The sequence below is a fragment of the Eumetopias jubatus genome, unplaced genomic scaffold (assembly GCF_037043125.1).
Source record: "Eumetopias jubatus isolate StellerSeaLion01/CBP00866 unplaced genomic scaffold, mEumJub1_p1.0 scaffold_14, whole genome shotgun sequence".
NCBI lineage: Eukaryota > Metazoa > Chordata > Mammalia > Carnivora > Otariidae > Eumetopias > Eumetopias jubatus.
This window is the reverse complement of record NW_028274820.1, coordinates 57189985-57216052: the sequence shown is the minus strand read 5'-3', so window position 1 is coordinate 57216052 and position 26068 is coordinate 57189985. Positions and strand designations below refer to the sequence as shown.

Here is a 26068-nt window from a genome sequence, read left to right as displayed (position 1 = left end):
CTGCGTCTGATTTCCCTAAAATTGAGAGACATTTCCCTCAAATTGGTGTGAGAGTTAATGAACTCACTTTAATCTCTTACTCAAACCAGAACTGACAGTTTTGTATTCCATATTACATTATTTATTTGTTCTACACAGATGGTCCCTGACACTGGCTTTGGCCTGAAAAATGAGCTTTAATTACAAACTATTTCTATTAAAGGGAGGGTATCTCCTACAATAGAGTATTTTGATTAATAAACCTGCACAGAAATTAAAATTTATTTCTTTACATGTATAGTGAATCTTTCTGCCAACCATTCAAGAAAATCTCTGCACTTGAAATAAACAAGCTTCTAATTTACCAAAGTCATGAAATAACATATGACTTGTTACCTAAGAACATTTTATTTCTTATACAGAAGTTATCCTTCCATTTCATTTCAAGAAAATAAGGGGAAATAGATTTTTAACTCTCAATAATGTAAGGGCAGTAAACAGACTCATGCAAAAATAGCGGAGATGCACTTCATTTTGGTCTCTAGAATAGTCTCAGATAGCTTTGCTGACCCCAAAATTGACTCACTTCTCCTAAGAGATACTACTGTAGGATTAATGGCACTTACAAAGCATTTTTTTTTCCACAGATATGCCTTGTCTCAACAACCATACTGAAGACTTTCTAGAATAAAGACTCATACCTCTTAGTGTCTTCAGCATCTATCCTGGTGCCCCAGGCATACTTTCAACGATGATAAATGTGATCCTTGCCAAGAACCTAGCCTTTCATGCCTCACTTTCCTTCCTCCTCTGTAAAAGAATAGTACTTGTACTTTTGTTGTAAAGATTAAATGAGATAATGTAGACATAATGCCTAGCATCCCCCCTCCACCTTGTGCACTGTGGTAATTGATTGTACATAGGCTTTCATTATGAAACAAAATAACATTTCCACACTTCATAAATTTTTAACACAAAAGGAGGTAAAAATTTAAAGCAGTAGATCAAACTAACAACCAAAGTATATTTTAAAATCAATTGTTACATCAGGGTCTGAAGGTTTACTTAATTATATTGATGGGGTTCAGGCAGGCCACCCCAGAATGTGCCGATTTGGCATATGGATTATTTGAGCTGAAGGCAAATCAAGGCCCAGCAAACTCAAGAAGAACTTTTTACCTCCCCCTTAACTACCAAAAAAATTTAGATACGGGGCCTATAACAGGAAGAGAGCTATTACCAGAGATAATCTTTTAATCAGAAAGACTTATCCACATGACATGGCAAACATTTGTTTACCCAACATTTGCTCTTCCCATCTTCCTCTGAATTGTCTTCTTTCCCTTTGGGGCCCCAGATGCTTACCTTTTTCTCTTTAGCCCAAGATGGCATTTAAGCCTCAATTGCCTATCTTTGACCCTCTCATGCCTCTGTCAGGCTCCCATACATACAAAATTAAATTTGCTTTTTAATTAATCTGTCTTATTTCAATGCAATTATTAGACCAGCCAAAGAACCTAAAAGAAAAGAAGGGGAAAGTTTTCTTCCCCTACAACATTGAAGTTATCTATGGCTACTCTGGCTCAGATTTTTACTACAAATGTGTTATAATCATGTAAGAACAAACCACATACCTTCCCAACTTGCAAAAATAAAATGAAATAATTTTGTCAAGCTCGTTAATTAGTAAAAAATCAAATTTAAAATAACCTCTAAGCACTACGAAATGGAAAAAAAAAACATGTCATTTAGCAGGGCATAAAGTTTATTGTTAAAGAAAAAGCTGAAAATTCTTATAATGGCCCAAAAGAAATTATCTAGGTTTTCCTACTATAGCAAATTGTAATCACATATTTATCTGCTATGACTTAGGCTTATGTGGGGACTGAAAAGATATAGTGGAAATAAAATTTACTGAATCATAAATCAGATTGCAGAAGATGATGCAACCCATGACTCAGGCAAGTACAATAGTGATGATCAAACTTATGCTGGCATTTTTCATATACATTTTGTCATAGCAATTGTAATTTGTAGTTATCAGCTGATTGTCATAAGTGGAGCTGATGTTAGATAAAAATAAGTCATGATGTTCAAGTAAAAGCAAATAAATGTTAAAATATTAATCTGTATAATATTTTTAGACAGTTACAAAAACATGATGATAATCATCTAAGTCTGTACCTTAGTACAAAGTTGTTCAAGAAATATTTTAGGTGATTAACATAACAATAAAAAATAAAAGTTAAAAAAATTTAAAAAAAGAAATATTTTATATTGCCCAAATATCTGTTATAAAATTTCCTCAGCAGTAATTAATCTTTCTCTAAACAAACTAGTAATGGTAAAAAAAAAAAAGTGTGGCGTGGAGATTCAGTGAGAAGAAGGGAAAGAGGAGAGAGAAGACAAAGGAAGGGAGAGAAGGTATGCAATATAGACATTACTTACCTTTCAAGGAATTGAAGAACAGTAAAGATCTTCAAAGCCCCAGTCCTTCAGGCTATATGTATAATGACTCTTCCTTGTCAAGTACAATTGAAAGAATACATGTCAAAGCAGAATACAGTGATAAAACACAAAGTTTGCCAATAATTTAATTTTTGAACTAAGTAATTTTGTGATCCTATTTCTTTGGAATATCCCTTCTTTCTGTAAAACAAAAATCCTCCTAAAAACAACTGTAATGTTTACTCTCCATGAATCTTTCCACCTTACTATCAAAAATTCCAAAATATGACATTAAATTCTTTAAGAAAGACATCTCTACTTACACTAAAATTCTCCCAACACCTTTTATTCTGAATAGCTTCATTTTATGAAAAAAAAAAAACTACTATGTTTTGTAGACAGCTTATCAAATATTCTCTCCTTAAAAAAAAAAAGACTTTAAACTGAAAAATCCTTCCCCCTGGTTATTCCAGTAGACAGTTTAATTTATTTGGCTATACTATTAGATTCTTGCCTCGATGATTTTATTCTCTAGTATGTAGAGACAAATTGATAGTTGATGACATCTAACATAGAGAGAAATTGAGGATTCCTTTAAGGGGAAGAAAAAGAAGAGTATTTTTTGGTTAAAATGTATTTCAACATAGTTAGGTTCTACTGTCCTTTAAAAATGACAACATTTTTTCCATTAAAAACAGAAAAATATTTTCATCTAGGAGCCATTTTTAAACTATGAAGAATATTTAAAGTTAACCCTTTTATCCTTTATTAAAAGAAAATAAAAATCAAACAATCACAATTCTTAAAGAATAGATTTATTAATTCCTATAAAACAGCCTTCAAAAAAATGCTTCAAATTATTCTTTATGTGTATCTATTTAACAAATATTCACTGAATGCCTGTCACAGTGCTAGGTATAGTCCCAAACTTCATAGAGTTTATGTTTAAAGAGATAAAAACATAAATCACACTAAAGAAAAATTATAGTTGTGATGAGTTTTCATTGCACAAAAAAAAATGGATATTTCCATTTCTAATTTTAACCTTCCTAAAATAATAATTTCAAATAGGTGATAATATAAACATAGTTGCAGCATAACCCAAAACTTTTGACCTGGATGCTGTGGAGTCAGAAAGTCAAGTTCCAGGCCAAAGAAATTGTTGCAAAGTCTTTCTGAACAATAAAATAAATACATAACCTAAATTACTTTAGATCTTAATGAAAAAGAGATTTACTGTACCCTTACCGAATAAACAAGTCTGATTGCATTTGGAAGTTACCTTCACTAAAACCCTTCCTTGCAGATGCTTATCCCAGGATGCTGTGGGTCCAGAGCTACACCTGGTGGCCATTCACAAACTTACAAGAAACTGTTCTAAACCTTTTAATGGAAATTTAGAAGTTATGCCTCTGTTAATCAAAAATAATCATCTCTCAAGAAATTATTATTACGGGCGCCTGGGTGGCTCAGTTGGTTAAGCGACTGCCTTCGGCTCAGGTCATGATCCTGGAGTCCCGGGATCGAGTCCCGCATCGGGCTCCCTGCTCGGCAGGGAGTCTGCCTCTCCCTCTGATCCTCTTCCCTCTCGTGCTCTCTCTCTCATTCTCTCTCTCTCAAATGAATAAATAAAATCTTTAAAAAAAAAAAAAGAAATTATTATTACTTGATAACTGAGAGAAGTGTTAAATTTTTCATGAAAAATAAATTTTAAAGTATTATGGCGAAGTATAACAACAGGTTAGTGGCAGAATTTAAGTGATAATATATGGATATTCACTGGAAAATTCTTTTATCTTTGCCGTATGTTGGTAAATTTTCATAATAAAATGCTGAAAAAATTAAGTATTTTAAAAAATGTTCCATCACTGTTATTTATAACACAAACACATTTTTAGGTAGTGTTTCCTTGTGTAAATGAGCATAATGTATGTCTTCATAATTCAGCTTGTGTAACACTCTATGATATTGACATACAATGAATTATTAAAGGATTCATTTGTTCTACATTTATTCAATTTCCAATTTAAAGTCTACAAATGCCTGTTTTTGTTTCTGTTAAAACATGTTTCAAAGACAAATTTTTTTTAGGATTTTATTTATTTATTTCACAGAGAGAGACAGGGGAGTGGGAGAGGGAGAAGCAGGCTTCTTGCTGAGCAGGGAGCCCGATGCGGGGCTTGATCCCAGGACCCTGGGATCATGATCTGAGCCAAAGGCAGATGCTTAACGACTGAGCCACCCAGGTGCTCCCAAAGACAAATTTTTTAAGACTGGGATCACTGGGATCAAAGGAGATAATCATTTTTATGGCTCATGAGACATTATCAAACTACTTTATTCCAACTTCACACTGTTTTCATAATTGAAAACTGACACCAATTTAACCACAACCATGGGACCTAGCCATTTTAATATTTTGCTGCTTTACTAAGCATAAAAATATAATCCAGAGGTTAATTTGCACTTCTTTTATTTTTGAAAAATTTTTACATATTTATTTCTGTATTCACCTACTGGAATCTTAATAATTTTTTATGAATTTGAATAATCACTTTACGGGTTATAACTATTAACCTACTATCTCCTAAACTCAGGCAAGTTTTTCTCATCAGCTACCATCCTTTACCATTTTCATTATGTTTATGTTTATATATTCTAATCTGTCAGTCTCGTCCTTCGTGATTTCTTCAATCCATTTAGGACTAAGAAATAGACTATTTCTTCATAAATCTAATAAATATTCTAAAACATTTTTGTTTTCTTTTTTTCCCTAAAGGAGCCACAGGACTGAAAGGAGCATGGTCCTCTCTTCTCCCCGCCATGGCATACGCTCACCCTTTGATATCAATATGATACAAAAAGGGGGAGTCATTTGGCAAAAATGTTACTTTGCCTGCCAGGTTCAAAGCTCCTATTAGACCTGATATTGTGAACTTTGTTCACCCGCTTGTGCAAAAACAACATATAGCCCTATGCTGTCAGTGAATTAGCCAGTCATCAAACCAGGGCTGAGTCTTGAGTACTGGCAGAACCGTGGCTTGAATTCCCAGAGTTCGAGGCAGTAGGATCATTGATCTGGCCAGGGTGCTTTTGGAAATATGTGTCGTGGGGGGGCCGCACATTTGCACCAACCAAAACCTGGAGCCATTAGCGCTGCAGAGTGAACACAACACAAGAGATGTATCATCTGCTCTGCCCTGGCTGCCTCAGACTTACCAGCACAGGTCATGTCTAAAGGTCATCATACTGAGGAAGTTCCTGAACTTTCTTTGGTTGAAGATAAAGTTGAAGGCTACAAGAGGACCAAGGAGGGGGTGCTGGGGTGGCTCAGTTGGTTGAGCGTCCAACTCTTGATTTTGGCTCAGGTCATGATCTCAGGGCTGTGGGATTGGGCCCCGGCTCCACACTCAGTGGGAAGTCTGCTTTAGATTCTCTCTCTCCCTATCTCTCTGCCCCTTCCCCTTCCCCTCCCCACACATGTGTGCTCAATCGCTCTCTCTCTAAAATAAATAAACAAATCTTAAAAAAAAAGAAAAAGAAAAAGAAGACCAAGAAGGTTGTTTTGCTTTTTAAGAAACTTAAAGCCTGCTGGGCTGAAGCCTTTATTTGTTGGTGCAAGGCTCTAGTGTTTTTCCTGCCTCAGTCATGGAAGCCTATACAGAAAAAGGGGCCAGAAACTCAAAGGAGTTTGGAATACTGAGGCCCCTACATGGAGAGCAGCTGTTCTGTAGAATCCCACAGTCCTGTGATGGACTTTATAGGAATGAGAAATAAACTTTTGTTAAACTACGAAAGAAAGAAAGAGAGAGAGAGAGAGAGAGAGAGAGAGAGAGAAAGAAAGAAAGAAAGAAAGAAAGAAAGAAAGAAAGAAAGAAAGAAAGAAAGAAAGAAAGAAAGAAAGAAAGAAAGAAAGAAAGAAAGAAAAAGAAAGAAAGAAAGAAAGAAAGAAAAACCTACAACCTGGAATAATATAAAAAAGGTCTATGCCTCTCCTGCAAATCATCGTACTCAGCAAAGAGGACCCTGCATCATCTATAATGAGGGCAATGGCATCACCAAGGCCTTCAGAAACATCCCTGGAATTAATCTACTTAATATAAGCAAACTGGACATTTTGAAACTTCCTCCTGGTGGGCATGTGGGGCTTTTCTGAGTTTGCAAAGACTGAAAGAGCTTTCCTCAAGTTAGATGATCCGTATGGCACTTGACATAAGGCTGCCTCCCTCAAGAGTAACTACAACTTTCCCATGCACAAGATGCTTAATACAGATCTTAGCAGAACCTTGAAAAGCTCAGAGATCCAAAAAGCCCTCTGAGCACCATGCAAGAAGAGTCATCGCAGAGTCCTAAAGAAGAATCCACTGAAAAACCTGACATGTTGAAGCTAAACCCACATGCAAAGACCATGCACTGGAACACCATTCTTTGCCAGACCAAGAATCACAAGTTCCAGATGGATAAGACAGTGGCAGCCTTAGAAGCCAAACCAGATAAGAAGGGGGATCCAGGCAAGAAGCTGTGGGAGCGAAGAAAGGAAAGAAGGTTGTTTGTGTTCAGAAGCCAAAGAAATGTTTGGTGAGAAAAAAGGCTGCAGCTACCAAGAAACCAGCAGCTGAGAAGAAGCCTGCGGGGCAGGGGGGTGGAAACCATCACAGAAGAAAAGAAGCCTGCTGCATAAACTTTGTTTACTCCATGAATGTCAAATCATTATGGGCAGCTAATTTTGATCAAAGGCAGAGAGAAACATGAAAAAAATTAATAAATCATTTTAAAATAGATTAAAATAAAATCATTTTAATCCATACACATTCAATTCAGAAAGTAAAACTCCCTTTAAGAAGATGAGAAGGAAATAAATAAAAATGTGGCTGGTAAAACTGAGACTTCATTCTCCCAGAGCACTGGTTTTAAATGTGGTCCTCCCCCGTAGATGCATCAGAGATACTTAAGGGAACTTGTTATAAACATAGATTCTTCAGTCCTATCTCTGATACACTGAAGCAGAATCTCTGAGTACAGACCCTGGGAAACTTTCATTTTTTAAAAAGATAACCAGATGATTCTCATGCAGATTTAGGATCGAAATTACAAACCAGGAGCAAGATTTTGGTGAGTCATGCACATGGGATTATTAAAATGCCTGAAAATCAGGAGACACTCAAATACAATCTGCATGAACACATACATGCATTTTTTTTCTTATAGGATAGTTTTTTGAGGTATAATTCACACACAACAAAATTCAACCTTTTAAAAAAGTGAATAATTCAGTGGTTTTCATATATCCAGAGTTGTGAAACCATCACCACTATCTAGAGAACATTTCCATCACACCAAAAAGGACACCCATACCCATCAGCAGTCATACCCTCTCCCTACTACTCCCCATCTCCAGGCAATCCCTAATCTACTTTCTATCTTGATAAATTTACCTATTCTGGACATTCCATAATGCCCAGAAATGAAATGTTCAGATAAATGAAATCATACAGTATGCAGTCTTTTGTGACTGACTTCTGACAATACACTTTAATGTTTTTAAGGTTCATCCATGTTGTGGCATGTTTTAGTATTTCATTCCTCTTTATTGCTAAGTAACATTCCATCGTATGGATACACAACATTATGTTTATTTTTTCATCAGTAGATGGATACTTGGATTGTTTCAACTTTTTGGCTATTATAAATATGCTGCCATGAATGTTCATGTATAAGGTTTTTGGGTGAACATAACTTTTCATGACTATTGGGTAATTAGCTAGAGTTTACTCACCAGGCCGTAAGGTAACACCATGTATGACATTTAGAGGAATTGTCAAACTGTTTCTCAAAGTAACTGTGCCATTATACATTTCCACCGGCATTACCAGTTTCTATCAGTCCTCCTCAACAGTTGTCATCTGACTTTTCAATTCTAGCCATCCTAGTGGGTATGAAGTAGTATCTCATTATAGTTTGATTTGCATTTCTCTAATGATTAATGACATTGACTATTTTCTCATATGCTTATTGGCCATTTGCATATCTTCTTTGGAGAAATGTCAATTCAGACCCTTTACCCATTTTTACATTGGTTTGTTTTTTTATTATTGAGTTATGAGTTCTTTATACTAAATACAAGTCCTCTAGAAAATATAGGAATTGAAACTACTCCCATTCTGTAGGTTGTCTTTTTACTTTCTTGTGTCCTTTGAAGCACAAAAATTTGTAATTTAATAAATTCCAATATATCTAATTTTTCTTCTCTTGTGCTTTTGGCATCCTATTTCAGAAAACTTTGTCTAACCCAAGATCACAGAGATTTACACCTATGTCTTCTTCCAAGAGTTTTATAGTTTTAAAGTTTTATTGCTTTACATTAGGTCTGTGAACCATTTTGAGTTCATTTTTGCATGTAGTATGAGATAGGGGCGCAACTTCATTCTTTTACATATCCAGTTGTCTCAGCATCATTTGTTGAAAAGACTTCTTTCCTTAGTGAATTGTCCTAATACACTTGTTAAAAATCAGCTGACCATTATGAAATTTATAATAGAAACTCTCAATCCTATTCCATGGATCTATATTCTATCCTTATGCCAGCACCCACACCATTTTGATTACTATTGCTTTAGAATAAGTTTTGAAATTAGGAGTGTATTCCTAGAAAAATTAGATTTTTTTATTTGTTTTGGTTATTCTGGGTCCATTTCATTTCCATATGAATTTTAGGATCAGCTTGTCAATTTCTGTAAATATAGACGCACAGATTTTGATAGAGATTGTGTTGAATCTTTAGATGATTGGGGAGTATTTCCAACTTGCCAATATTGTCTTCTAATCTATTAACATTACTTTGACTTTATTTTGGTCTTCTCTACTTTCTTTCACCAATGTTTTGTAGTTTTAGTGTACAAGTTTTATGTTTCTTTTGTTAAATTTTTCCTAATTATTTCATTCTTGCTGATGTTATTGTAAATGGAATTTTTTTTATTTTTATTTTTTTAGATTTTATTTATTTATTTGAGAGAGAGAGAGAGAAAGGGAGAGCACAGAGGGAGAGGGTGAAGGAGAAGCAGACTCCCTGCTAAGCAGAAACCCAGACACGGGGCCCAGTCCCAGGATCCTGTGATCATGACCCAAACCAAAGGCAGATACTTTTTTTTTTTAAAGATTTTTGTTTACTTATTGAGAGAGAGAAAGAGAATGTTAGAGAGAGAGGATGAGAGGGAAGGTCAGAGGGAGAAGCAGACTCCCTGCTGAGCAGGGAGCCCGATGTGGGACTCGAGCCCAGGACTCCAGGATCATGACCTTAGCCGAAGGCAGTCGCTTAACCAACTGAGCCACCCAGGCGCCCCCAAAGGCAGACACTTACCCGACTGAGCCACCCAGGTGCCCCTGGAATTGTTTTCTTAATTTCACTTTCAGTTATAGAAATTTCTAGAGTATAGAAATGCAATTTATTTTTGTGTAATGATCTTGTATCTGTAACCATGCTGAACTTATTAGTTCTAAAAGTTTTTTAATGGACTTAGATTTTCATTTTTAAGATTTTTAAAAGATAAATCTAAGTATATTTTTAAGATTATCTATGTACAAGATCAAGTCATCTGCAAATAGGGACAGTTTTACATCTTCCTTTTCAATCTGTATGCCTTTTATGTATTTTTCTTGTCTAACTGCCCTGGCTAGAACAAAATAGTCCAATGTTAAATAGAAGTAGCAGGAATGGACATCTGTCTTGTTACTGGAAAGCATCCATAGTGTTTTACCATTAAAGTATAATGTTAACTGTGGATTATTTATAAATATTATTTATCAAGTTGAGGATATTCCTTACTATTCTTAGTTTGTAGAGTGTTTTTATCATGAAAGGTTGCTGGATTTTGTCAAATGCTTTTTCTGTATTTATTAACATCATCATTGAGTTTTGCCTTTATTTTGTCAATACAGTATATTATATTGATCAATTTTCAAACATTAAACCTGCCTTGTGTTCTTGAGATAAATCCCAGTTTTTCATGGGTATAAATAATCCTTTTTAAATGTTTCTAGATTTAGAAGGAGAGAAAATGGCAAAGGAGAAGAATCCTGAGCTTACCCTGTCCCAAAAGACACACGAAGGTAACAGCTACCTTTAGGCAACTAACTCTGAAAATGACTTGAAAACTGGCAGAACAGACCTTCCATAGCTAGTCACAGAGAAAATGCCACATTAAAAAGGTAGGAGGGGCAGAGATGTTGTTGGGAGCCAGACCCCCAGAGTGACCAACCACAAATGGAAGGGACAACACAAGCAGAGAGAAGAGGATCAGACCCCACACTAGGTATCCCCAGCATTGGAGAACTGCATTGGGAAGATGAGTCCCCATAATGTCTGGCTTTGAAAACTAGCAGAGCTTAACTCCGTGAGATTTAAAACTCAATGGGCTTGACTCCAGGACTCCAGGAGGGCAATAGGAAACCAAGTTCCTGCCTTTAATAGCCAGCATACTAAATAAGCCCAAGATACAGCACAAAAGCAGCACAGGGAGTATACGTAAAGGAAATTTACTAATATCAGAATGTGTGCCAGAGGGGCAAACACCTGCAGATTTCTACAGGAATGAAAGTGCTAGTGGACACCATTTCTCCTCCTCTTTCCAAACCTAAATAGCCAGATATTTGCAGGAGCCAGGGCCAACACTCTCCATCTACCTTACCAGTGCCTCATACCCTCCCCCACTGTTTCCTTGTGGCCTCACCCCAACCCACCCACCTCAGCAAGCATCTCTCCAAAGTGGCTCCTACTCTACCACACGCAGCAGGAAGCCTCAGCCAGGACCAGTGCCACTCCAAAGTGACTCCTCCCCTGGGGAGGCAGAAACGATAACTACACACATCAGCGTACCCTGTTCCTGCAGCCAGGCCTCTTAGCTGGCTGTGCAGGGAGCAATCCCTATCCTTCTGTGGGCCTGCAGCTATGGCAGAAGGGCTAACTACAGATGGCTATGCTGCCTGCTGGCCTTACCTACCAATGAACCTGCAGCAGCTTCAGCCAATCCATTCAACAGTACGGGGAGCAAAATATGCTCAGTGTACCTATAGCTGACAAAGCAGGCTATTGAAGCCAGCTGGGCTAAAAACAATCATGGCTTAGATACAACAGGAGAGCACATGGAGCCCACACAGGGGACACGCTGGAGTGCCTGATTCTGGTGGCTTGGGGGATTGCACAATAGGGTACCACAAGACCTCTTCTACACAAGGACACTACTTTCAAGACCAGGAAATGTAGCTGACCTATCTAATACATAAAACAAACACAGAGAGGAGTGCCTGGGTGGCTCAGTCGTTAAGCATCTGCCTTCAGCTCAGGTCATGATCCCAGGGTCCTGGGATCGAGCCCCGCATCAGGCTCCCTGCTCAGCGGGAAGCCTGCTTCTCCCTTTCCCACTCCCCCTGCTTGTGTTCCTGATGTTGCTATCTCTCTGTCGAATAAATAAATAAAATCGTTAAAGAAAAAAAAAAACACAGAGAGTTAGACAAAATGAGGAGACAAAGGATTATGTCCCAAATTAAAGAACAAGACAAAATCAACAGTAAAAGAGCTAAATGAAATGGAGATAAGAAATATGCCTGACAAAAAATTCAAGGTAATGGTCATAAAGATACTCACTGGATTTTAGAAAAGAGTGGATGAACTCAATGAGAACTTCAACAGAGAGATAAAAAATATTTAAAAAAAAAAAGAATCAGTGAGAGCTGAAGAATTCAATAACTGCAAAGAAAAAATAAACTAGAGGAACTCAAAAGTAGAGTAGAGGAGGCAGAATGGATCAGCAATGTGGTAGACAGGAAAATGGAAAGCAACAAGGCTGAGCAACAAAAAGAAAAATAATAAAACATGAGAATGGATTGAAGGAAATCTGTGGCATCATCAAGAATAATAACATTCACATTATAGGGATCCCAGAAGGAAAAGAGAAGGGGAAGACAATTTATTTGAAGAAATAATAGCTGAAGACTTCCCTAATCTGGGGTAAAAAACAGACATCCAGAGGGGTGGAGCAAGATAGCGGAGGAGTAGGAGACCTGGGTTTCGTTTGGTCTCAGGAATTCAGCTGAATAGGGATCAAACCATTCTGAACACCTACGAACTCAACAAGAGATCGAAGAGAAGAATAGCAACAACTCTCTGAACAGAAAAGCAACCACTTACTGGAAGGTAGGACATGCAAAGAAGTGAATCCGAGGCGCTATTCGGGAGGAGAGACGGCGGGGGAGGGGGCCTCCGTCGGCCGCTTCTGGCAAGTGATAGAGCAGCAGAGCACAAAATCGGAACTTTTAGAAGTTGGCTCCGCTGAGGGACGTCACTCCAGTGCTAAGCGGGAGGTGGAACACTCGCGGGACAGTGTGGTCTCAGGACCCTCAGGGTCACAGAAAGACTGGGGGTGGCTGGGTGCAGCAGAGCTCCCAGGTACCAGAGCGGGGAAGCCGGCTGCAGAGACGGAGCCGAGGCGCAGGCTCTCAGCTCGGGGTTGCCATAAACTGTGATCCTCGGCCCAGTCGGGCCACTGCTCCTCCAGCAGGGACCCAACAAGCAGCAGAGCCGGGGAGACTCTCCTTCCTTCCCCAGGAGGAGCGGCGTGGGAGCGCACCGCAGGGATCTGCTGGGTTTGGAGACTCCACACGGGGTCGGGTGCCAGAGATAAAAAAACTCGGTCACAGGCCGGGGAAGCACGGAGTGCAGCCAGAGACTGGGGACACGAGAGTGACTGCTTTTCTCTGGGGGCGCACTGAAGAGCGGGGCCCCGAGTTCTCAGCTCCTCTGGGAGGAGATTGGGAGGCCACCATTTTCACTCTGGTCCTCCAAACCTGTACCGAGAGCTTGGAGGGAACAAAAGCACCGGAGAGCAAACCCGAGCAGATTGCTTAGCCTGGACCGACAAGGGCGGGACAACTCCGCCTCCGGCAAAGACATTTGGGAACCACGGCAACAGGACCCTCCCCCAGAAGATCAGCACGAACAGCCAGCAACCCAAGACCAAGTTTACCAATCAAGGAGAATGGGAGAACTCCAGCGCTAGGGAAATACCGCACATAGAATTCATGGCTTTTTTACCATGATTCATTAGTTTTTCAAAGTTGATTTTTTTAACTGCTTTTTTCTTTTTTTGAATTTTTCTTTTTCCCTTTTTCAACCAACATCTTATCAATCCCTTTTTGAAAAAAAATTTATTTTTCAATTTTTAGAGTCATATTTTATCCCTTCATAGTAGTTACCCTTATTTTTGGCATGTATATATATAAGTTGTTCTCTCTTTAAAATTTTGAGATACAGTTTCTTCTAAAAGATCAAAATATACCCTAAATCACTAGTGTATGGATTTGTTCTAGTCTCCTGCCTGATCACATTCTCTCCCTTTTCTTTTTTTCTTTTCTTCTTTGTTTTTTAATCTTCTTCTTTCTTTTTTCAAACAACTTCTTATCGTATCAATTCCTTTTATAAAATCTTTTATAATTTTCATCTTTACAGTCATCTTCCATCCCTTCATTGTATCAACCCTTATTTTGTACATATATGAGTCTTTCTTCTTTTAAAATATTAGGAGTCACTTTCTTCCAAAAGACCAAAATACGCCCAAAATCTAGTGTGTGGCACTGATCTATACACTAGTCTGATCATATTTGATCATATTCCTTTTGTTTTGTTTTGTTCTGTTTTTGTTTGTTTTTATCTTTTTCTTTTTCTTTTCTTTTTTTCCTCTTTCTTTTCCCCTGGTTCAGGTTTTTTCTGATTTGTATAGAGTATATTTGCTGGGGACGTTGTTAACCTGTTAGCATTTTGTTCTCCCATTCATCTATTCTCCTCTGTACAAAATGACAAGACAAAAAAAATCACCTCAGCAAAAAGAACAACAGGTAGTACCGTCTGCCGGGACCTACTCAATACAGACATTAGTACGATGTCAGACCTAGAGTTCAGAATCATGACGTTAAAGATACTAGCTGGGCTTGAAAAAAGCGTGGAAATTATTAGAGACGCCCTTTCTGGAGAAATAAAAAAACTAAAATCTAACCAAGTCGAAATCAAAAAGGCTATTAATGAGATGCAATAAAAAATGGGGGCACTAACTGCTAGGATAAATGAGGCAGAAGAGAGAATCAGCGATATAGAAGACCAAATGATGGAAAATAAAGAAGCTGAGAAAAAGAGAGATAAACAACTACAGGATCACGAGGGCAGAATTCGAGAGATAAGCAATACGATAAGATGAAACAACATTAGAATCATTGGGATCCCAGAAGAAGAAGAAAGAGAGAGAGGGGCAGAAGGTATATTGGAGCAAATAATAGCAGAGAACTTCCCTAATTTGGGGAAGGAAGCAGGCATCAAAATCCAGGAAGGCACAGAGAACCCCTCTCAAAATCAATAAAAATAGGTCAACACCCCGACATCTAATAGTAAAACTGACGAGTCTCAGAGACAAAGAGAAAATCCTGAAAGCAGCTCGGGAGAAGAGATATGTAACCTACAATGGTAGAAACATTAGATTGGCGACAGACCTATCCACAGAGACCTGGCAGGCCAGAAAGGACTGGCATGATATCTTCAGAGCACTAAACGAGAAAAATATGAAACCAAGAAGACTATATCCAGCTAGGCTCTCATTGAAAATTGAAGGAGAGATAAAAAGCTTCCAGGACAAACAAAAACTAAAGGAATTTGCAAACACAACCAGCCCTACAAGAAATATTGAAAGGGGTCCTCTAAGCAAAGAGAGAGCCTAAAAGCAGCATAGATCAGAAAGGAACACAGACAATATACAGTAACAGTCACCTTACAGGCAATACAATGGCACTAAATTCATGTCTTTCAATAGTGCCCTGAATGTAAATGGGTTAAATGCCCCAATCAAAAGACACAGGCTATCAGATTGGATTAAAAAACAAGACCCATCGATATGCTGTCTGCAAGAGACTCATTTTAGACCCAAAGACACCCCCAGATTGAAAGTGAGGGGGTAGAAAACCATTTACCATGCTAATGGACACCAAAAGAAAGCTGGGGTGGCAATCCTTATATCAGACAAATTAGATTTTAAAACAAAGACTGTAATAAGAGATGAAGAAGGACACTATATCCTACTTAAAGGGTCTATCCAACAAGAAGATCTAACAATTGTAAATATCTATGCCCCTAACATGGGAGCAGCCAACTATATAAGCCAATTAATAACAAAAGCGAAGAAACACATTGACAACAATACAATAATAGTGGGGGACTTTAACACCCCCCTGACTGAAATGGACAGATCATCTAAGCAAAAAATCAACAAGGAAATAAAGACTTTAAATGAAACACTGGACCAAATGGACTTCACAGACATATTCAGAACATTCCATCCCAAAGCAACGGAATACACATTCTTCTCTAGTGCCCATGGAACATTCTCCAGAATTGATCACATCCTAGGTCACAAATCAGGTCTCAACCGGTACCAAAAGATTGGGATCATTCCCTGCATATTTTCAGACCACAATGCTTTGAAACTAGAACTGAATCACAAGAAGAAAGTAGGAAAGAACTCAAATACATGGAGGCTAAAGAGCATCCTACTAAAGAATGAATGGGTCAACCAGGAAATTAAAGAAGAATTTAAAAAAATTCATGAAAACCAATGAAAATAAAAACACAACGGTTCAAAATCTTTGGGATACAGCAAAGGCAGTCCTGAGAGGAAAGTATATAGCAATACAAGCCTTTCTCAAGACACAAGAAAGGTCTCAAATACACAACCTAACCCTACACCTAAAGGAGCTAGAGAAAAAACAGCAAATAAAGCCTAAACCCAGCAGGAGAAGAGAAATAATAAAGATCAGAGCAGACATCAATGAAACAGAAACCAAAAGAACAGTAGAACAGATCAACGAAAGTAGGAGCTGGTTCTTTGAAAGAATTAACAAGATTGATAAACCCCTGGCCAGACTTATCAAAAAGAAAAGAGAAATGACCCAAATCAACAGAATTGTGAATGAAAGAGGAGAGATCACAACCAACACCAAAGAAATACAAACAATTATAAGAACATATTATGAGCAACTCTATGCCAGCAAATTAGATAACCTGGAAGAAATGGATGCATTCCTAGACATGTATCAACTACCAAAACTGAACCAGGAAGAAATAGAAAACCTGAACAGACCTATAACCACTAAGGAAATTGAAGCAGTCATCAAAAATCTCCCAACAAACAAAAGCCCAGGACCAGATGGCTTCCCAGGCGAATTCTACCAAACATTTAAAGAAAATTAATACCTATTCTCCTGAAACTGTTCCAAAAAATAGAAATGGAAGGAAAACTTCCAAACTCATTTTATGAGGCCACCATTACTTTGATCCAAAACCAGACAAAGATCTGGTTTTTTACAGACCAATACCCCTGATGAACATGGATGCAAAAATTCTCACCAAAATACTAGCCAGTAGGATCCAACAGTACATTAAAAGGATTATTCACCATGACCAAGTGGGATTTATCCCTGGGTTGCAAAGTTGGTTCAACATCCACAAATCAATCAACGTGATACAATATATTAACAAAGGAAAGAACAAGAATCATATGATCCTCTCAAAAGATGCAGAAAAAGCATTTGACAAAGTACAGCATCCTTTCTTGATCAAAACTCTTCAGAGTATAGGGATAGAGGGTACATACCTCAATATCATAAAAGCCATCTATGAAAAACCTACAGCAAATATCATTCTCAATGGGGAAAAGCTGAGAGCTTTTCCCCTAAGGTCAGGAATGCAGCAGGGATGTCCACTATCACCACTGCTATTCAACATAGTATTAGAAGTCCTAGCCACAGCAATCAGACAACAAAAAGATATCAAAGGCATCCAAATCAGCAAAGAGGAAGTCAAACTCTCACTCTTTGCAGATGATATGATACTTTATGTGGAAAACCCAAAAGACTCCACCCCAAAACTGCTAGAACTCATACAGGAATTCAGTAAAGTAGCAAGATATAAAATCAATGCACAGAAATCAGTGGCATTCCTATACACCAACAACAAGACAGAAGAAAGAGAAATTAAGGAGTTGATCCCATCTACAATTGCACTCAAAACCATAAGATACCTAGGAATAAATTTAACCAAAGAGTCAAAGGATCTGTACTCAGACAACTATAAAATACTCATGAAAGAAATTGAGGAAGACAGAAAGAAATGGAAAAACGTTCCATGCTCATGGATTGGAAGAACAAACATTGTGAAGATGTCAATGCTACCTAGAGCAATCTACACATTCAAAGCAATCCCCATCAAAATACTACCCACTTTTTTCAAAGAAATGGAACAAATAATCCTAAAATTTGTATGGGACAAGAAGAGACCCCGAATAGCCAGAGGAATATTGAAAAAGAAAAGCAAAGCTGGTGGCATCACAATTCCGGACTTCCAGCTTTATTACAAAGCTGTCATCATCAAGACAGTATGGTACAGGCACAAAAACAGACACATAGATCAATGGAACAGAATCGAGAGCCCAGAAATGGGCCCTGAACTCTATGGTCAACTAATCTTTGACAAAGCAGGAAAGAATGTCCAATGGAAAAAAGACAGTCTCTTCCACAAATGGTGCTGGGAAAATTGGACAGCCACATGCAGAAGAATGAAACTGGACCATTTCCTTACACCACACACAAAAATAGACTCCAAATGGTTGAAAGACCTAAACGTGAGACAGGAGTCCATCAAAATCCTAAAGGAGAACACAGGCAGCAACCTCTTCGACCTCAGCCGCAGCAACTTCTTCCTAGAAACATTGCCAAAGGCAAGGGAAGCAAGGGCAAAAATGAACTATTGGGACTCCATCAAGATAAAAAGCTTTTGCACAGCAAAAGAAACAGTCCACAAAACCAAAAGACAACCGACAGAATGGGAGAAAAGATTTGCAAATGACATATCAGATAAAGGGCTAGTATCCAAAATCGATAAAGAACTTATGAAACTCAACACCCAAAGAACAAATAATCCAATCAAGAAATGGGCAGAAGACGTGAACAGACATTTTTCCAAAGAAGACATGCAAATGGCCAACAGACACATGAAAAAGTGCTCAACATCGCTCGGCGTCGGGGAAATCGAAATCAAAACCTCAATGAGATACCACCTCACACCAGTCAGAATGGCTAAAATTAACAAGTCAGAAAACGACAGATGTTGGCGGGGATGCGGAGAAAGGGGAACCCTCCTACACTGTTGGTGGGAATGCAAGCTGGTGCAACCACTCTGGAAAACAGTATGGAGGTTTCTCAAACAGTTGAAAATAGAGCTACCATATGATCCAGCAATTGCACTACTGGGTATTTACTGCAAAGATACAAATGTAGGGATCCGAAAGGGTACGTGCACCCCAATGTTTATAGCAGCAATGTTCACAATAACCAAACTGTGGAAAGAGCCAAGATGTCCATTGACAGATGAATGGATAAAGAAGATGTGGTATTATATACACAATGGAACATTATGCAGCCATCAAAAGGAATGAGATCTTGCCATTTGCAACAACGTGGATGGAACTGGAGGGTGTTATGCTGAGTGAAATAAGTCAATCAGAGAAAGACATGTATCATATGACCTCACTGATAGGAGGAATTCTCAATCTCAGGAAACAAACTGAGGGTTGCTGGAGTGGTGGGGGGTGGGAGGGATGGGGTGGCTGGGTGATAGACATTGGGGAGGGTATGTGCTATGGTGAGCGCTGTGAATTGTGCAAGACTGTTGAATCACAGATCTGTACTTCTGAAACAAATAATGCAATATATGTTAAGAAAAAAAAAAAGAAGAAGAAGATAGCAGGAGGGGAAGAATGAAGGGGAGTAAGTCGGAGGGGGAGACGAACCATGAGAGACGATGGACTCTGAAAAACAAACTGAGGGTTCTAGAGGGGAGGGGGGTGGGGGGATGGGTTAGCCTGGTGATGGGTATTAAAGAGGGCACATTCTGCGTGGAGCACTGGGTGTTATGCACAAACAATGAATCATGGAACATTACATCAAAAACTAATGATGTAATCGATGGTGATTAACATAACAATAAAAAATGAAAAAAAAAAAAAAAAAACCCAGCCATCCAGGTCCAGGAATCAAAAAGAACCCCAAATAAGATGAGCCCAAAGTCCACATCAAGACACATAATAATTAAAATGCCAAAGATTAAAGATAAAAAGGGAACTGTAAAAGCATCAAGAAAAAAGCAACAAGGGCACCTGGTGGCTCAGTTGGTTTAAGCGACTGCCTTCAGCTCAGGTCATGATCCCAGAGTCCTGGGATCGAGTCCCACATCGGGCTCCCAGCTCAGTGGGGAGCCTGCTTCTCCCTCTGGCCCTCTTCCCTCTCATGCTGTTTCTCTCTTGCTCACTCTCTAATAAATAAATAAATAAAATCTTTTTTAAAAAAAGAAAGAAAGAAAAAAAGCAACTACTCACATATAAGGGAAACCATATTACAGGCCAGCAGAGAGTGGCATGATATATTCAAAGTGCGGAAAGGAAAAAAACCTACCACCAAGAATACTCTACCCAGCAAGATTACCATTCAAATTAGAAGGAAAGATAAAGAGTTTCCCAAACAAACATGTATTAAAGGAATTCATCACCACTAAATCAGCTTTATAAAAATGTTAAATAGAATTTTTTTTTTTTTTTTGCTTGTACTGATAATACTTTATTTTTTTCAGTTGAGAGGTAAGTATACACATGATCATTGTTTTGGGGGTTTTTGCATACTTGGAAAACAATTTTTTTAACTGAAGATATTAGAAATCCAGCTTAACATCTATAGTTTTCAGATAGAAATTATTCATAAGCTCTTCCTCTTCCAGGGAGCACACCCAGAAGCAGATAACCTCCCTCCTTTACACTGTGGTCCTTCTCCACATTATGTTTAAAGTCACAATAACTCCTTCCCATGCTGTCACCTAGAACATATAAGGTTAAGTACCATATGTCACATTTTTCCTCATGTCATGAGGCACACTGCAGAACACAGGAGACTTATTTGATGTTTTGTTGGCTTGCACCCTGAAGCTTTCTTTACAATACCTTCTATCCAGGAGCACAGAGAAGGATCTGATATTTATTTGTTCCATGTTTTGTTTCCCCTGGACCTTCCATGAGATATCTCAGCAGTAGAGCAGGCAACCAAACATTTAATCCATGAAGCAGGAAAACTACTAATGTTTACCCCTCAAGTCCAACTGATATACTGGGGCTAAAAAGAATTCTTTAAGTGAAAAAGAAAAGGGCATAACTAGAAGAAAATTATAAAAGAAAAAAATGTAAAGGGTAAAAGCAAACATGGTAAAGGTAGTAGATCAATCACTATTATAAAGCTAATATGAAGGTTAAAAGACAGAAGTATTAAATCAATTATATCTAAAATATTAGTTAATGGATTCACAAAATAAAAAGCTGTAAAGCATGACTATATATATATATAATGTGGAAGGGAAATTAAAAATGTACTGCTTTTAGAATGTTTCGAATTTAAGCAACCATCAGCTTAATACAGACTGCTGTATAATTAGGATGTTATATATGAACTTCATGGTAACCACAAATCAAAACTTGTAATACATAAATAAAAAATAAAGAGTAAAAAGCCAAGCATAACACTAAAGAAAGCCATCAAACCTGTTCCTTTCTTCTTTTGTTCTCTTCCTCCAGGTTTGATCAGTTTCCTCATTATTGATCTACTGGGATTTTCTGCTGCTTCTCGTGTCAGTTTTACAGGTTTGTGTCTTTCTAGGAATTTGTCCATTTCAGCTAGGTTATCTAATTGTTGGCATACAGTTATTAATAGTATTCCCTTATAATCCTTTTTAATTCTGTAAGGTCTGTAGTGAAGTTTATTCATTTCTGATTTTAACTGGAGTGTTCTTTTTCTTGGTCAATCTAGCTGAAGTTTTCTCAATTTTATTGAAGTTTACATAGAACCGACTTTTGGTCTCATGGATTTTCTTTATTGATTTTCTATTCTTTATTTCTGTTCACATCTTCATTATTTCCTTCCTTCTGCTTGTTTTGGCTTTACTTCGCTCATCTCTTTCTAGCTTCTTAACTAGATAGAAACTAAGGTTAAGTTAGGTTAGATTATTGACTGACATCTTCCTTTTTAAGTAAATTGTGGTCCAGTAGGTCTCAGGTCTCCACAATTGCCATGGTGTTGCTCAGCAAGCAGATAGCCCACTGGATTCTGGCCACATTGCCTCCTGGCATCATGGCTGAATGTTGCTGAAACTAGCTGGAAACCAACCTACAAACTGAACAAAAATCCTTGACTTTATTGCTGCAATTCCAGCATTCAAATCCTTAGGGACCACATTCCCTCTGTACAGTAAGCAGCAGGCCATATAATTGCCAAGTTGAAAATCACACTTGACTAGCTGGTTAGAGAACTTAAAGAATGTAGTGGTATATCTGACAGAGAGCTACTCACAGTAGGTTTTGTCAGCAGAGACGATGAGGGCAAAGGTTGTCATGGGGAAATGTATTCTCAGATTAGGTACGGTGTTGGTCTGGAACTCAATTATTAGGTCTACATTCAAGGGCCCTTCAAACCAAGGGAAATAATAATGGAAGACCTATCAGCCTATTTATGCGGGAATAAGAGGGGTGTTTTACACCAAGTATATGATGCCACATGTCACAGATGGTCATGGATGGTAAGGATAGAGTTGTAAGGCTCTACAGCAGTGGAGATCCTTAGGGCTGGATATACAGAGAACTCCAGTTTAATCTTCCTGCTATATTCTATCAAAAGCCACACCATTGGGGTATGCCTGGGTGGCTCAGTTAGTTAAGTGTCTGACTTTTTTTTTTTGGTCTTTTATTCACCTTGTTGTCTGCCTCTTTGTAAAGACTTACTTTTTGGGTTTGTTTGGTTTTTTTTTGATAGGCCATTTTTTTTTTCTCCTTAAGCGTCCAACTCTTGATCTTAGCTCAGATCTTGATCTCAGGGTCGTGAATTCAAGCCCCACATTGAGCTCCACACTGGGCATGGAGCCTACTTAAAAAAAAAAAAAAAAAGCCACACCATTAAGAGAGATATAAATCTTGACTCAATACCTCCTTCCAAAGCTTCAGAAAATTAAAAATCCCTTAAGTTCACTGCAGTGTTCTGCCAGCTTTTGGTCCTCTCTATTTCCAGATTGACAATCTCTGATGCCACAGAGTTGTGAACTCAGGCATGTTTGCTTGCAGCATCTTCCTTTATGCTAAGAAGATGCACTGGGTAGAAGAGTGAATAGTAGTTCCCTGCAAGAATCCCATCTGTAGCAGTTGGTCTAGGTCTGGGAGGAGTTCTCTGGGCACACATATCCCAGCTCTTGCCTCACAAAAGAAGGTATCAAAAGGCATTCATATTCTCCATTTTAATATTTTCCAACTGATCCTTTCTATTGTCAAAAATGATGTCACCTGGCTGTATTCCACATTCCAGGCAACAGTGTTCTCAGGAAGTGCTCCCAATCTGAATGCCAGGTTTGCCAATGTTAACGGAAAGGCATTTCCTCATGCTGATCTGAAGGTGTCAGCACCACATGGTAGTAATTCTAAATTGTGTCTCTTATAGACAGTACATAATTTAGTATTTTTAAATATACTCGTCCAGTTTCTATCTTTTGCTTAGAAAGCTTAATACATTTGTATTTAATATATTAGCTATGGTGCATTTTACATCTTTCATTTTGCTTTCTATTTTCAGTTATGTCTTATATCTTTCCTGTCTCTCTGTATCCCCACTACTGTCTTCTTTAGTGTTAGATATTTCTAATATACCATTCCCTTGTTTCCCCTTTATCACATTTTTTATTTTCTTAATAGTTTCCCTGGTAATTACAATTAAAACCTTACTTAAAGCAATCTAGTTTGGGTTAATACCAACTTAATTTCGATACCCACAATTTCAATGTTCAGTAGCAAACAAAAACTTTGCTGCAATATACCTCCATTTGCTCCCCCTCCTTTGTGCTATAATTGTCATACAAATTGTATCTTCACACATTGTAAGCCCCTTAATACAGTTTTATAATTAATCAATGCTTTATGCAGCTTTCTTTTAACTCTGATAGAAGAGTTACAAACAAAAATATACTTATACTGTCGTCTATATTTACCTATAGAGTTACCTTTACCAGTGTCTTCATTTTTGTGTGTGGATTGAAGTTACTATCTAGTATGCTTTCATTTCAGCCTGTATTGTTTTTTGTAGGGCAGGTATTCTAGCAACAAATTCCCTCAATTTTTGCATATTTAAGAATGTCCTAATGTTACTTATATCATTATGCCTTAATGCCTTAATATCACCTCATTTTTGCTAGATATAAAATTTTTGGTTGGAAAGGGGTTTTTTTCTTTCAGCACTCTGAATATATCATCAAACTGAATTTTAGCCCTTATTATTTCTAATGAAAAATCAGCTGTTACTCTTATTGAAGATACCTTGTACTCAATGAGTCATCAGTCTTGCTACTTTCAAGATTCCCTCATTAGCTCTAACTTTTAATAGTGTGATTATGGCATCTTTGGTTGTAAATCTCTTCAAGTTTATCTTACTTGGAGTTTCCTAAACTTCTTAAATATGCAGACTCATGTTTTTCATCAAATTTGGAAATTTTTCAGCCATTATTTCTTCAAATATTCTTTCTACCCCTTTCTCACCTCTCCTTCTAGACTCCCACTAGGCTGTTGGTATCCTTGAAGGTATCCCCACAAGCCTCTTAGTCTTTTTGGTTTTCTTCATTCTTTTTTCTTTCTGTTCCTCATTCAAGATAATCTCAATTGACTCATCTTTAAATTCGCTGACTTTTGTCAATCCAAATCTGCTCTTGAGCCTAATGAATTTTTCATTCCAGTTATTGTACTTTTCAGCTCCCTAATATCTATTTGATTATTTCTTATAATTTCTCTTTATTGATATTCTTTATTTGATGAGATATATTGTTCTTATACTTTCCTTTAATTTTTTTCCCAGAGAGGGAAGGGGGAGGAGGAGAGGGATAGAATCTTAAACAGTCTCCATGCCCAGCATGGAGCATGGCATGGGGTTTGATCTCACAACCCTGAGATCATGACCTGAGCTAAAATCAAGAGTCAGATGCTCAACCAATTGAGCCACCCTGGCACCCCTTCCTTGGTCTTCTTGTAGCCTTCAACTTTATCTTCAACCACCAAAGGAAGCAGGAACTTAGTATGATGACCTTTAGACATGACCTGCACTGGTAAGGCTGAAGCAACCAGGGCAGAGCAGATGATATATTGCTTAACCAGCTTGGCCACCCAGGCACCCCTCCTTTAATAATTTAGATAAGTCCAACATCCAGGCTTGCTCTTAGACAGTTTTTATTGTTTGCTTATTTTTTCTTGCACATGGACCATACTTTCCTGTTTCTTCACACATCTTTTTCTTCTTCTCAAAAGTGGACATTTTAAATATAACAGTTTCCAACTTTGGAAATCAGACTTCCCCCTCTCAACCCTTTATTATTTTAGTTTATTATTTGGATTTAGTTTATTATTACTGTGAGTTTTATTGAAAATAATGATGATGATTACTTAATGACTTTCCTGGACTAATTCTATGAAATCTGTATTCTTTCCATGTTCAGCTTAGCTTAGTGGTCAGCTAATATTTGGACAGACATTTCCTTAAAATGCCTGAACGCAGTAAGTTTCCCAACCTTTGCTGAGAGGCTATATTTTGGAGCATACCTTCAACACCCTGGCAGTTTACCACCCTGCCTTAGCCTTCACATCCTATTTTCCAGAACCTCAAGTTCAACTAGAGATGAAAGATCAGGGCCTTTGCAGGACATGCTGATAGCCTTGAACATGTCTACAGCCTTTTAGAACCCCAGGAATTCATTAGAGCTTTTCAATGCAGCCTATGAACATCATTCCCCGATTTTCCTATTAAATTGTTTTCCCTCAACAGGTGTTGCCACCTCAGACAGCTGTGATGTTAAACAACTGCCATAATTTTTTTCAACAAATGCCCTGGGAAAAGAGTTTTTCCATTGAAAAAACTCTGAGTCAAATCAAATAAGGACAAACCCTATGCAAGGGGCCTTCCCAGAGAGCTGCCAAACCGGTCAAATAGTGACAGTTCTCTGGCAATCGTGCTTTTTGAGGAGTTCGAAACATTCTGCCACTTCCATTGGCTGTTAAGCCACTGGTTTTCACAGCTAACATGATTGTGAGGCTGCTGGTTTACAAGGCTACTGCAGAGCTTGGGACAGGGAGATGGGAATAGGGCAAGTTAAACATGACAAAATTTGTAATTCTTACCAAGATTCAGGCGTCTTTCCTTAAATATGTTCTTCAAATTGTTCCAAGTCCTTGATTAATTCCCAGAGTTCTGAAAAAGTTGATTTTGACAACATTCTGCCAGTGTTCTTGTTGCTTTTATGGAGGAGATTTTCAGAAGTCTTTACTATGGCCAATCCAGAACTGCTTCCACATGTAGTTTTAATGGCAGAAGATACAGTTATACCAAAACTAAGAAACAATAAAGCATGTCATTTGCTGAGTTAAAAGAGAGATGCTAAGGAGAATTTAACAAATGTTGACATTTAAATACACCCTGAAATGACTTAGCACTGACACTA

General features: G+C 37.9%; 1 pseudogene; it reads left to right on the top strand.

Moving 5' to 3' along the window:
• Positions 1–5214: 5214 nt before the first annotated feature.
• On the top strand, positions 5215–7108 carry LOC114221184 (large ribosomal subunit protein uL4-like; annotated as a pseudogene).
• Positions 7109–26068: the final 18960 nt, after the last annotated feature.